The sequence below is a fragment of the Miscanthus floridulus genome, chromosome 17, assembly GCF_019320115.1.
Source record: "Miscanthus floridulus cultivar M001 chromosome 17, ASM1932011v1, whole genome shotgun sequence".
Taxonomy (NCBI): Eukaryota; Viridiplantae; Streptophyta; class Magnoliopsida; order Poales; family Poaceae; genus Miscanthus; species Miscanthus floridulus.
The window spans coordinates 33949257-33964537 of NC_089596.1; the positions used below are offsets into that span (position 1 = coordinate 33949257).

Genomic DNA, 15281 nt, shown 5'->3' on the forward strand with positions numbered 1-15281 from the left:
TAATAAGAGGAACAATCAGAATGTTTCTAATTCCATATCTATAATATCATAAAAAATATCTAGCTCTTACTCAACCCTTGAGTCAATTTTTTTAGACCTCCAATGCCATTGACGTCTACTTTTAGTGTAACAAAAGCTACCAACAATATAAATTGTCCATTTAAACCTTATGATAAGTATGTTAAGAAAAAAAGTTGCAGTTGCCTGGAGTGCCACTCGGATATGTGCAATGTATATATACTAGGTAGGCAGGCGCGCTTCGCCGCGCCCGTAGTGACTGCACATAGCTTTGGAAACAGCAATATACTCAGTAGAGTGAAGTAGATGGCAAGCGTTCACAGATTCATTAAGTCTATATATGTACAACAGAGTGAAGCGCCATTCAGTAAAATATACATTAGTTACATCATCAGGCATTGCTGACACAAATGTTTAGGCTTCAACAGGGAGAGTATAGATGTAAACATCATGCATCATGGTAAAGAGAGGATTTATCACGATGGCATGTATGATCATTTCACTTTGATGTAGAAGTTGTGTGTACAGGTAGAGAAAAGTACAACTGACAAATTGGATACAGATCTACTCTGAACATTGATCTAAATTACTAAACTAAAGACATGGGCTTGATCATCGGCCGTAAAGAAATGTCTGGTAGAAGGATACATTCATCATTCATGCGTCATAAAAAAACAATTTGAGAAGTACTTCTTCCAGGAACACAAGGCTCATACACGCTCTCGGCAAAAAAAAAAGTCCATACAATAAAAGCATTTTTTATCTTGAAACACCAAATTTGCAGACTTTGATGCTGCCAAGCACACTACTTTGTCCTGGAAAGCTGAAAACAATTAAATAAAAGTGTGAAGGGAATATCAAATAGGATATAAAGTTATAACGGTAGAAGCATATCGTTCGAAACCATATATAGGCAAAAATAGGATATAAAGTAGTACATTATGCTTTTTCAAGTGGTTGAATAGACAACTACGAATCATCATTTTAATGTCAAAAAAAGAAGCACGGCACCAACAAAAGTCAAGCAAGACCATTGAGTTCCTGCTCTGCTCACTGTAGAGTCTAAAAGTAGGCTAAAGCAAGACAATTAAAGAAGTGCCCAAAGTCACCATACTGATGATATGCAGGGCAGGCTAAACTAAGGCCGGTTGGCACATGATATTCAGATTTGTAATAGAACCAAAATAATCAACAAATAAAGTAAGAACCAAATAAAGAAGAAGGCACAAACCTGGGGACGGGCATGTTTGCTTATCAGGCATGGTTGCATACGACGAACATTCTGCGGGTCTCATTGTAGGAGTCGGTCCTTGGGTTGCCGCTGAGGAGCGTTAAGACGATGCTGGGCACGTCGCGCCACCGCCACGCTCCCGCGCTAGGCCCAGGCGGCGGCGGTTGAGGCAGAGGAAGGGAGGCTCCGCTACCGTGGGCCTAGCGACGGAGCAGAGGTCCCGTGACTCGTTCGGCTTCCCGGCCGCCCTCTGGTGGCCTACCACCCCGGCGTCAACGCCGGGGTGGACCTTGAAGGCGGAGCACGCGGGCGTCGGCGTTAAGTCGGCCAAGGATGTGTCCCCTGATGCCACCGACGGGATGGTCTGGGGCGTGAGGAGGGAAGCTGGATCTAGGTAGCTAGGAGGCGGCCTCCACGGCGGTGCTTCTTACGGGGCGGTGGCGCCGGCGTATGAGCGGTGGGCCTGCGATGTCACCGCTGGGGGAGAGGAAGCGCCGCAGCTAGGGGAGAGGAAGAGGAAGAAGAAGCGCGGACGGAGACGACGAGCCTGGAGTCCCGGCGATTTTTTTATTACTATTTTCTTATATATACTACTCCGTATAGCTCCTGGAATCCGCAACATGCAGTGCTTATAGCACATTGTTCTCAAGAGATGAAAATTGCAGTAGCAGAATGACATTCCGAGAGAAAATGCATTACTGACCGAGCACGGGACACTGTCAACTCTTTTCACTCTGATGGCCATGTCCTCTTATGAGTCCTTGCTGATCATTCGCTTAGAACCATTGCTAGACTCAATCAATAGCAAAAAATCAGGGCCAAGTCCTCCTGATCTTATCATAAAAAATAACCAATGATGAGAACTTTGTAAGTATGAACCTAGAAAGGGAATATGCGGTGCAGGAAAGATTACATACTGAAACATGAATCTTCTCAAAAAGCTGCACAAAGAATGACCGAACCAAGCTGTGGATGCACATCATCTTTACTGCAGCCGAAAAATACATAGTTAGTACACAAGATGCTCAGAACAACCAAAACAGGGATATGTATATCAGGTAGGGTGATCATAAGATCAGGTAGAAACCTTCAAACACTACGAAAAAATGAGGTTTAGATTTTTGAGATCGGATATAGCTGGTCGGAGCGAAGTGAGCAGCAAAGACATTTCACCATGAGGCACTGGTATTAGGAGCTCGTCGTTCGCTGCACTTAGCAATAATTTGGGATGTCTTAGATTGGAACCCCTGACTATTGGAAATCAGCAAAAGATAAAACAAAATGATCAACGAAGCCTATATATCTGTTGCAAAAGCCGAGGCAAGATTAATATAGATTTTCACAAACATATCATTGACCACGAATAGAAGGACAACGTTTGTGGACCAAAGTTTGATAATGGGAATAGACGTATGTTTTCTATAAAACATTGGAACTGGTCAGTTCAAAGTGATGAGGAAGATGAATGAATAATTTGTAATTAGTGTCGAAAAGGATTCCATACCCTGCTTGACATAATTCAGCCGAAGCACGATTTCCACTAATACAAATTCCTTTTGATGACAGTGCAATGTAGGAGCAGAACTGAGGAACAATCGGAGATGTGCAGCTGCATTCCATGAAACATTGGAGACTAACTCATGAATTTACTCAAGAGAATGATACATGCAGGAGTCCCAGGCAAGGCATACCTGCAGCTAACAATGAATCCAAAAGTTGCCGTAGCTGTAGCACCAGCCCCAGCAAAATCTAATAATCTTGAACCTTCCTTCAGGAAAAGCTACTGGAGAACAAGAAAAAGCTTGATCAGGCAGTATGTAATAAGAAACTACATGAGTTGGCAATATTGCTGCAACAGTACTGGGTACCTCAGTGTCCATGGCATCAACTACCCTTGCCCATGCTGACAATATTGTAATGAGATTTAGTAAAGCAACCTTCGGAGAAAGAGAGTTATTGAAATCAATTAGCATCCTGATTATTGAAAACATGAAGAGCAGCATGGCATTATTAGAAAAAGGACATACCCAAAGGAGAGATGACGGAGAAGGAGGAGAGGGTCAGTACCGGCAGATGTAGCTGCCGAGCGGAGCCGCCACCGTCGCCGCCAGCAAGGAAGATGCCACGCACAGACCGTGGGAGGCTCGTGGCGCCGCCGGATACGTCGAGCACAGGCGGCTAGGGTTTCGTCAGCATAGGCGAATGGCGCGGGAGATGGCGGCAGGGATAAGCCACGCCGCGTGGACACCCGGGTCGCTCCGTGGCCGACGAAGGCCACCACCGGGGCCCACGCGCGGCGCTGCGCCGCTGTCCGGGGGCGCAGTCGCACCAGCAGCGCGCCGCGTGGCCATCCGGCGGCGCTGGGACCGGCCGACACGCCGCCACGTCGGGAGAGAGGAAGAGGTTGAGAGAGAGGGACGAAGGGAAGGTGGGAGCCGAGGCGACGGAGGCGGCGTCTGCGGGAGGATCGGCGGCGGTCGGGGAGACGAGCGAGGGCGAGAGGAGAGAACAAAGATTACCTGGGCCAATTTAACGAGGAGAGAGCGATTCGATGATGACACACGCACGAGCCTACGTGTCTGCACACGATTCGTCAACAGGAGCGAAACAGTATTCAGAGTGCTCTCCGAACGCCGATTCCAGGAGCTTTATGGAGTTTAATATACTTGTGTTGTATGTTTAGCGCTCGGTTTTAGATAGAATGAAGGGATGAGGTGAGGTGATCGACGTCGAATACCTGGTGGCAGCAGCGAGGGCGAGGCCGGAGACGAAGGCACCGGTGGAGATGGTGTCAAAGCCAGAGACGAAGACGAGGATGAGGTCGAGGCTGGCCAAAGACTAGGGAGAGGGCGAGGCCACGTGCGCCGGAGCTGAGGACGAGGGCGACGCTAACTGCTGAGGGCGAGGGAGAGGGCTCTGCGCTCGCTGGAGAGAGAGGACGAGGATGAGGATGAGGACAACCGGATCAAGGATGAGGGCGAGCCCGAGGCCGCGCACGCCTAGGAAAGAGGACAAGGACGAGGCCTGCCAGATCGAGGATGAAGCCTAGGGCGAGGACACACACACCGGAGCCAAGGACGATGGCGAGGCTGGCCGCATGAGACAAGGAAGGGGCACTACCGTGTGCACCGGGGAGAAGAGGCCGGATGAGGGCGAGGCTGGCCGGATCGAGACGAGGCCGCGTGCATTGGAGCTGATGACGAGGGCGAGAACGGCCGCCAGAGGCGAGGCCATGCGCGCTGGATCGAAATGGGCGCACAACGCGAGTGGCGAGCACGACCGGCCTGGGGGATTGAAGAAGCGCGATGTGGTGGCGGTGGTGAGTGAAATTTCAGGGAGAAAGAAGAAACAACACCCGTATATATATGGTATAACCCTACAGTCCCGAGTTGGGCCACCAACTAGGACTAAAAGGCCTTTAGTCCCGGGTTGGGCCACGAACTAGGACTAACCCGGGACTAAAGGTGGCCCAACCCGGGACTAAAGCCAGATTTTGGCGCGCGGGGAAACTGCTGCCTACCCGGTAGTTTCATTTCCCGCCCATGCAACAGTTTTTAACATATCCTTTAACATAAATAGGCTCAAAATTAGAAATTGCATAGTAAAAAAATATAGCTCAAAAAATTACAATACAAAATTGCTTTCATATACAAAATTGCTCATATCCTTTAAATGTTTAATAACATATGATATAAATTATAATTACATTTTAAAAATTCTAATCTAAGAAATTCAAAAATAGTTTTCCTTGATAAGATGATTTTAAATGAAAAAGTTGTCCACTACAAAGTTGCATAACTTTTTGGGATCTACAACTTTCGTTTTAGCCATTTCTCCATTTGAGGATATTTTAAAATTTTAAATTTCAAATTTTAGAAACTCAAACATAGTTTTCCTTGACAAAATTATTTCAAATAAAAAAGCTATCAACTACAAAGTTATGCAACTTTTCAAGATCTATAACTTTTATTTTAGTCATTTCTTCGTTCGACAAAATGGTTGTGTACATTGTTTACAAATTTACATCTCTTGCTTATAGTAATGTACACTACCACTTTGTGGGACGAAGAAATAACTAAAATAAAAGTTATAGATCTTGATCATTTATGCAACTTTTATGTTTACGAATTTCTCAGATGAATTCATTTACTTCTATAAAATGCTATTTGGAGTTGCCTTTTTTTGAGAATCAAATTTTGAATTGATAAAACAAATTCACATGAAAAGTTGACCAAAATAAAAGCTATAAGAATACAATAAATTGACAGAGCATGAATTTAAAAAAATAGGGAAAAATCATCAAATTTAAAGTTAGTATCACAGAGAAAGACTAGTTACAAGTTTTAGCTAGAGATTAAAAAGAAAAATCAAACTCCTTTAAAAATTTAATTTCAAACATAATTTTAAAATAGTAGATGATTCCAAATAAAAAAGTTATCAACTACAAAGTTGCATAACTTTTCGAGATCTACAACTTTTGTATTGGCTGACGTAAAGCTTCTATCTTCAATGACGAAAAATCAGGCATACGGTAGCCAATTCGCTCAATTACCTATAAAAAAAGCAGCACGCCATTTATCTCGGCGTCTATCTTGGTCGATGACTGTCGTCTAGTCTGCACGATGTCCTAGCACACCTCATTATTGTATCTAATGGGGATGTCGAAGGCGAGACTGCACGTCCATAACTCATCTCCTTTATCATTCACGACCTCACTTGTCGTCTCAAAGATGTCCCACACCCTGAGCAGCCATAGTGCTGCTTTCAGCCACTTGACAGGTTTTATAATCTGTGACATATGCAACAATCATGTTATGAATGAATGTATATATGCAAAAATTATATTAGCACGCAAAACTTAAAATAATATGTACTATTGATGGGTCTAGGTGACGGGGAATGGCCCTATCTGGTGATGGCGCGAATGGAAGATCGCTAGGGTGGAAACCTAATTCCTGTGGCTAGGGAAGTCCGCTGCCATTGATCGTAGCTAAAAAACTAAAAAAACATCCCAATAAATATAGACCCCCATATAAATATACCATGCAACAATATATATTAGAGAAACATATAAAAAATAAATCATCAATATATATATATATATGCATACCAAGTAAACTTAAATATTTTGTACATAATTATTTTAACGATTATTAACTCTCATCAAGAAATAATGTTGTTAACAAAGATCTAGAAAAACAATAAATGTTTAAGGTTGTGTAGAAATGATGTATAAATAAAAATAAAATCCACCATTATTTTTCCTAATCTAAAAAACCACATATTTGAATATTTCTATGCTTATTACTAAAGCGTGAAACGATCTACATTATTAGCAATGAAAGATTAGAAGATGAAGTTGCTAACCTTTAGAAGATTGAAGATGAAACCAGCGGCCAAGAGTAAGAACTTGCTCCCCAAGCAAGAACACAGATGAACAATGTAACAGAACCGACCAAATTATAAGAACGTAAGTACAAAAACAATCACCGAAGTGATTAAATTCCTATACTTAAGCTCCCATAATCCCGGTAGTCCAAAAATTACGAAGGATTTCAAACAACTCCCGACATACAAACCAAGACCGTAGTGATTCAATACAACACATCATTCGTTACAACATTTCACAAGTGGTATTTGGATTACATCAATTAGAGTTCAAATAAAATATTACAAACCAAGTTCAAATTTGCGGAAGCAACATAGTTTAGTACATAACTTCATAGTTTCAAATACATTGCCAGATCTAGTCATGTCCCACCAAAAGCATCCTCAGGTACGAGAACTATGAGAGACCGCGCCCAACGGTCTAGTCTTCATCCCTAGCCGGGAGAAGGCAATACTTGCAGCAACTAAAGTAGAACTGGTCATCTGCAACAGGTGGGAGATAAACCCTGAGTACGAGAAGGTACTCAGCTAGACTTACCTGTCAAAACTAGAAATAAAGGACACCAAGGGTCATGCAAGGCTTATGAGGTGAGCTAGCTTGACACAGTTGCATAAAAGAGCTTATGAATATAGTGACCAATTTAAACTTAGCATCAAGTTTATCATCATTTACCTGTCCACTAGATTAGCACCTGTACTAGAGCACTCACTTATTAAGAGCAAACAATATTAACCATAGCAGGTATAATAAGGCTGTCATCATCATATCATCATTTCTGAACCATTATGTTATTTAGTGTATCTACTTTGGAGATAAGCCCGTCAAGTTCTCACTAACCGGTGAGAGACGGCGACTCGAATCGAATTACAACTCAGCTGAGGGGGTATTCCTAACTCTCACTCTGGCATACTTTGCAAGGGTAGCCGTGGGTCACCTTTGGTACAACTCAGGAACCAAATTCACGGGTTCGATCAGCGCCAGCACTCTCAGGGATTACCCTTCTGCCAGGACAATCAGGACTTTTAAATCACCTGCCCTTGGACTCACGCCTACGGCTCCCTTCCGAGGCGTACTTTATACTTATCGACTCCCGGCCTGAGGTGAGCTACTCGGCTTCATGGTCGGTCTCCAGACCTGGTCAACTAAGAGAGAGGCATGCGTTCAACATGAACAGGAAAGGCTCCAAGATTCGATCCTTAAGCGACACAGACGGAGTCACTACAAACCGATAAGCCTCCGCCTGGTCTTCATTTTAAATTAAGACAGGTTCTTTTCCACAATAGCAAATATAGCCAACCGTGCCATATGTATATCCCTATAGCTCATAGGTGACAGGAAATCACCTGACTTCTACCACGTTTAAGCAGGGCTAAGCACCACATGAGCCTGAGCTACATAGGATTTAGGGTATCAATATCTAGACAAGGATTAGATAACCAATGCAGCAAGTGTTGGCATCCAACACCTAAACTTAATGCAACAATATATATGTAACAATAATACTTTAATTGCATTTCAGAAATTAAGAGGCTTAATATGCTCCAGGGCTTACCTTTCACAAAGTTGCACGGATGGTGATCCGGGCACTCAACGGCGACCTCGTCTGGCACTTCTCCCGAGGGCTGCACCTCCTGAACCTCCGGTGTTGGCTGCTGCTGCTCCTCGCTCGGTTCCTCGAATTCCAGCAGTGTCACTCCTTCCGGTATACCTATTGCATGCCGATGCACAAGATAAATATCATGAATGCATAAGGAATGACATGATGCTCATGATGAATGGATAATAGTAAGTATTTAATGAAAATATCACTGGACACTCGTTTACTGATTAAGAATAGCTCTATTCAAATCACTTTAAAACATGTATCTAACTTAACTTGAAAAACAAGATCAACTTACCTAACTTGTATAATCTAAGATAAAGATGCTCATCTTCAGTTAAAGGCCTAACACCTAGGAACATTACCACAAGCTTAGGAATAGTAAAGGCATACTTAAATCAAACGTTAAGGTTTCATATGCAAACGAGCAGTTTCTTAATTCAATCACAACAAGAGTTCTACAAATTCAAATGACTTGCAAGAGGACATTCTGGAAAGCTTATGAAATTCTCTACCAATCATTTATAAACATCAAAGCATGATTCTTACGTTAATCAAATCGAATTCAAGTAAACATAGAATCTATCCAGAAATGGCAGGTTTACTAAATTAAATATTTAGTGATGATGCAAAAGCAAAATTGGACCAAACCAGGTTTACCAACTTGTTGTGCATACCAGAGGAACATCAGAAAGTATAGTGCCAACTTCTAAATAATTTATTTAATGTCCTTTTCTAATTTATTTAGTTAATTAGGTGATTAAAGCAACATATAGTAAAACTATACAGAAAAATCTACAAAAATTACAGTAGCTACCTTATGCTTCACATAGACTATCATAAAAATTTCAAAGCAATTGGACAAACAGAACTTGCTGTATCAAAAATAACAGATGGCAGGTCTATTTCTAGCATAATTAGGAAACCTTAGTGAAAAGTGTCAAGCAACAGATTTTATATTTTTCCTAGCATCCTTAAGGTACTAAGATACTACCCACCAAGTTTCATGGTCATAGGATTCCTAGATAATTTACAAAAATTCATACAAGTATCCATCAATGATAAAAGGAAAATCTATAACTCAAAAACTATACATGCAATGACTCTCAAATTTTAACCAGAGCTTCTACTAAGCAAGACTAGCTTACCCACAAAATTTCATAATTTTTGGATCACAGAAACTCAAGATATGATTTAAACAAGTTTGCATGCATTCAAAAACACCTTTCAAATTCCTATTTAATTCATCCAAAATTTCTACATCATGTGCTCAAGACATATTTTTCTTAAATACTAGACCTCACTGTGAGTCTAACAAAATTTGAATCACACCATTTGGATCTACACATTTGGAGTTATAAAATTTACAAAACAGCATTGAAAACTAGAAATTTGAACTATCCTATGGAACAAGCAGTCACTGACGTGTGGGACCCAGGTTGTCAGCCGGACCCGCTTGTTAAGTGAGATAGAATAGGGGAGGCGGCTTCGACGGCGCTGAACACGGCGAAGCTCGTCGACGGCGACTTCTCCGGCGACGAGGAAGGGTACCTCCGTGACCGTCACGACCTCCCGTGTTGATTGGTGCCCCAATCGCTCTCTCTACCAGCCCCTAGGTACGTCGGCCATGGCGCACGGCGGCACTCCCGCGAACCTCGGCACTAGGTACCCAGGCAAAGCGCGCATCAGCTTCTAGTGACCAAGGCGGACCTGTCTATGCTACTGCTAATGGCTACGGTGAAGTGCTCGAGTGTAGCCATGTGATATCATCGACGGCGACCATGGCGCGGCGGTGCGCGGCCGTGTTCCGGCTCGGCCGGACTGGCTTCATCGGTAACATCATCACTAGAGCAACTACGCCTGCTAGAGAAGACGAAACAAAGGCTAGGGAAACAGGAGCAGTGCGGTGATGCGCTGGCCACGACGAACCGCAACTCCGGTGAGGTATGGCCATGGCTACGGCGTCGGAAAACTAGCCAAAGGTCCTCACCTACAGCACAATTGGCTCAGCTAGAAGGTCGACGAGGTAGCGGAGAACACGGTGGAGCTATTGACGAGCTGGCCGACGCGTTTTTGCGGTGGCGAGCGAGCTAGGCGACGGCGAAGCTTGGTCGACAATGGTGGAGCTGCTGCGGCTCTGTTGCTGCGCGCGGTGGAGGCGAAGGAATGGAGAAAATGGACTATGAACCGGTCGACAGGCGCATGGGGGTGCTCATGTCGTGGCCGGCTGTGCCAGGGCAGTCCGCGGCGCGTGGCAGCGCGATCAGGCGATCGGCGACGCGCGGCATACACACGGTCCGTCGAACTCTGAACCTGTCGAACACTGTAGCTCGCCATTCAGTGATCCAATCAAGCCTGATAGTACAACTTCAACGCGTTAAAACGACTAAATCGTTGATCAATAGCGAAAACCGTGTACATGAAAGTTGTAGCCCTACCTTCCATCTTCAACTTCTATTCAAGGATCATAGTCTAATTCACCATGAATCAGAAGTTACATCAAGCCAAAGTTGGCTCGATCAAACTGGAATTGTATTTATGACTTAGAAAATTTTCTAAGTATTGATTCAACCCTCAATACTGACTTGTGGGTCCTTTTTGAACATGTTCTAGCCATTTTCATGAGATGGTCATATTGAAGACTTTTGTTCCTTGATAAATTGACTATAACTTTGGTAAAGGGTGCACATCCATGCAAGGTCTCTAGGTTGGACTTTTTAATCAGTCAAACAGAGTCACTCTATAGGTCACCCTAAAGTCAAACCTCCACCTAGAGGGCAATTTAGTCATTTTGGTCCACATGAACAATGTCCCATCAATTACCCTAAGTGTAGTTAAGGTGTATTAGACCATAATCAACCACTCTACACAAGTGCTACACCAACTTCTAAGTATCACATGTGATAAAACAACAAAACACTCAATTTACCTTAATGTTGCAATTCCATGTTTCACATGTTTCATGACTTTGTTGCAATTTTACACTTGTCAAATTACACCACCATGTTGCCATGTTTCAAGGTATGAGAAACTCATGTTGCATTCACATGTTGCACTAACTACCATTCACAAGCAATCAAGTATGAAACAAACATAATTGAGAATGTTGCATATACATGTTTCAGTAACAATGACATGATGAGGCAGATGATGCACATGTTTATGAAATAAAATGCAATTTCGTGGGAGCCAAACACCTAGGGTGTTACAAACAAGTGAAGACCAAAGATTTGACCTGTGTCTCGGGCTGGGGGATAGTGGAAGCGGGTATATATAGGTGGGGGATCTTTAGTCCCGGTTGATGGAGCCTATGGGGACTAAAGGATCAACCTATAGTCCCGGTTGGAGCTAAAACCCGGGATAAAAGGCCAGTGGAAATTTTGGTCCCGGTGGGTGGTTTCAACCGGGATTGAAAGGCAACCTTTAGTCCTGGTTTGAACCACAGACAGGGACTAAAGGTCTCTGCTGTAAAAGCCTGTTGCACTATCCATTGGGCAGAGCATTCTAGTCCTGGTTGGTGATTCCAACCGGTACTAGATCTCCTATTACTTCTGGACCAAATTCCGATCGGGACTAAAGCCAAAAACAAAAAGTCTGTTCTCTACTTGTGGCTCTTACTATTTTGCCATACAAAACGGGCTTCGGGTATCCTATTCGGGTTTCGGTTATCCGTGGGTTTGGTTTTGGGGATGGATTATCACCTGAATCGGTGTTCGGTGTGGTTTCAGGTTTTGGGTTTGGATGCACAGAGACTCCACCCGATCCGAATCCGCCCCGTTGCCATTCCTAAACCTAACTGAAGTAAACTAGTAACTACACAGTTGACAGTACTCCTACTACCACTAAACAAGCAGTATAACCCTCCACGAGTTGAGGCAGACAGTTCATGTCTCGAGTGTCAGTTTGTCACCATTTCTGCTTAAGTAGTTGAGCAGGTGAAATCTGTCCAAGGATCGATGCAAACTGACGATGTGCCCCGTAATAACCGGTTTAAAAGTTGTGAATTCGTACTGGCTGCAGATCTCTACGTACTAGCGATTTTCTCCACCCTTTGTTATTGGACTCTTGGTGATATATTATTAGTGCCTAGGATTTAAGCACTTGTACTGTTAACCTTCTTAATCTGACATAGGTTAGTGCATATATTATACTTCTTGAAACTTTGGGATTCTCTAATGTTCTGTACTGGCATTTCTTAGGGGGCGTTTGATTTCTACATGCCCTCCTAAAATTCCTGTCATATCGAATATTTAAGACACATGCATGAAGTATTAAATATAGACTAATTACAAAACTAATTACACTACTTGCGACTAATTTACAAGACGAATCTTTTATGCCTAATTAACCCATGATTTGACGACGTGGTGCTACAGTAACATGTGCTAATGATAGATTAGTTAGGCTTTAAAAAATCGTCTCGCAAATTAGCCTCTATGTATGTAATTGGTTTTGTAATTAATCTATATTTAATGCTCTTTATTAGTATCTAAACATTCGATGTGACATGAATTTTAGGAGCGACTAAGGTCCTGTTTGGTTCCCGCAGTGCCTCCTAAAATTTCTGTCACATCGAATATTTGGACATATGCATAGAGTATTAAATATAGACTAATTACGAAACTAATTGCACAACTTGCGACTAATTTGCGAGACAAATCTTTTAAGCCTAATTAGTCCATGATTTGACAATGTGGTGCTACAATAAACATGTGCTAATGAATGATTAATTAGGCTTAAAAAATCGTCTCGCAAATTAACCTCTATCTATGTAATTGGTTTTGTAATTAATCTATATTTAATGCTCCTTATTAGTATCTAAATATTCGATGTGACATGAATTTTAGGAACGACTAAAGATACCAAACACCTCCTAAGGAACCAAACACCCCCTTAGACTAGTAGCCTCTTAACAGTTGAGAGGACCTATACATATGACACTATTTAAATTTAAGTTACTGACACCTTATACTGTTGTTTAAAAAATAGTATGTTATATGAATACGCACAACTGGTCTCTGGTTTGTTTAAAAAACTCGACCAGGGAGCGAGGTACTAGCTGCTTAGTTCGTTCTTAAATTCTGAGTGGCGAATAATCTTCCACGTACAATAGCCAGGGATGAACATGGGATCGATCAGGAAAGTAAGCATCTACTCCCTCCTCCATTCATTTTTAAGGAGGTGTATTAGGGCATGTTTGGAACATAGGAACATAAAACGTAGGAATCAGAGAAAACATAGGAATATGAAAGGAATAGAGGTGTAAAATAAAGGATTGAAAAATACAGGATTTTTATAGGAATTGGTGTTTGGAATATAGGAATACTAATAACATAGGAATATATTAGTTTACAGTAAGCATAGTTGTTTAGAGTAAATAAGAGCTAACTACTTATTAGTACGTGTAGTATCCTAAAAATGTGCTACATGGACGTATGAAGCAACCACCTACTTTTGTCTAATCAATACATATAGATAATAAAAAATAGAGATGCATGCATCTTCACAGCGAGCTTGTCTAATTAATGGCTACTGTAAACTGCAGCACCCGTCATCATGAGCTTGATTAGCCCGTGAGCCGCCCACAAGCGCCGCAGAAAAAATTCCATCGGCTCAACGTGGATTTTTTTTCCTCCAAAAAGCAGAGGATCGCTCGCCGTTCCAAAGGAAATGTAACCGTTCATTCCTCTGCCAAACGTGTCTACAGTAAAAAAACCATAGGAACTTGATTTCTTCGTTTTTCCTTTGCTTTTCCCGTGAACCAAACATGCCCTAAGGATTTTTTAAAAAAATGTTTTTAGTGGTATACATTGACCATCAATTTCTCTTTCAGTATATCACCAATTGCTTCAAAATCAATGGCTGGTGCAGTTTGCCAAGCCCGCACTGAAACTCATAACGATCGCGCCGTACGCCGATGCACAGTACGTTAACTGTAGTATGCGTTCAAGCAGCCGCACGGTCTTCTCTGCCTCCTATCTGTTGTCCAATCCTATGGTGCATTGGAGTGCGTCCCTTGGTTCCTTCAAAAGTTTAGGAGTCCCTTTCTATGTTGGTCCAAGATTTCATACCATTAATTACTCCTTCCGTGAAAAAAAGTAATTGTAGATTTAAATCAAATCAATTTTTCTTAAATTTGTTTATATTTTAAAATATATTATATGATCAATTTAGTGATATTTATTTGGTATCATCAATATTAGCATTTTTATGAATTTAGTCGAATTTTAAATCGTTTGACTCCTCGAAATATAAAAATTGCATTTCTTTTTTTTTTGACTCAAGGAGTACGTACTTAGTACTTAGAGCATCCCCACTGGTCCTCTCATATCTTGCCCCCATTAAAATGGTATTAGAGCATCTCCAAAAGTCTTTCTAAATGTTATTCTTTAAAATCATCATTTAGAGAGTCATTTGCATAAAAATCGTTTTCTATATCTTTTTACTCTCCAATAATTTTTATATATCTCGTGCACATTTTATAGAGTCATTCTTATCTTCTATTTTTGGGTAGCGAAAATCTAGAATAGAAGAGAGCTATATTTAGATAACCATTTAGAGAAACTATTGAATAGTAGTTTTTCACCAAAATCTCTATTCCTAACATTTAGAAAGGATAAAAAAGTCTCTTAGAGATGCTCTTAGATCCCCAATATTGTCTAGGATTATAGGGGGAAATGATTTGTAGTCCCCCAATAATCTGTCTTTATTATTTCTTTCTTACATACGAACCCTACCTGTAAGTAGATCAATTTATTCTATTCTATTTCATTTTTTTGGTCTCCTTCATCGTTATCAAGGATATCTCTCTCTTCACATCCTATTTCACCACCGGCCACCCCTCCTCACCAGCCCCGCCTCCCTTCCCCTAGTAGCTGCACCTCTCCCTCAAGCTCTGTCATCGATTCCAGGTGGCACAGCTACCAGCAAAGAGTCCAATCTTTGCCAATAACAGAGGTCACGGTCGTCAGCCATACTCCCTCCGTCCCAGAAAGAGTGACGTTCTGGAAACGGGCATAAAAACCAGTGAGCCAGGCAAAAGA

At 42.0% G+C, this 15281-nt stretch overlaps 1 long non-coding RNA gene across 2 annotated transcripts; it reads right to left on the minus strand.

Moving 5' to 3' along the window:
- Positions 1-1833: 1833 nt before the first annotated feature.
- Positions 1834-3494, minus strand: LOC136518325 (uncharacterized). 2 transcript variants are annotated; one of them, XR_010774463.1, is made up of 7 exons: positions 3317-3494; positions 3118-3186; positions 2941-3032; positions 2754-2858; positions 2337-2455; positions 2167-2237; positions 1834-2077 (listed from the first exon to the last, which is right to left on the minus strand). It is a non-coding gene; the product is annotated as an uncharacterized lncRNA (long non-coding RNA). The 2 variants fall into 2 exon arrangements; XR_010774465.1 differs by having other exon boundaries at positions 2337-2500.
- Between the last annotated feature and the right edge of the window lie 11787 nt (positions 3495-15281).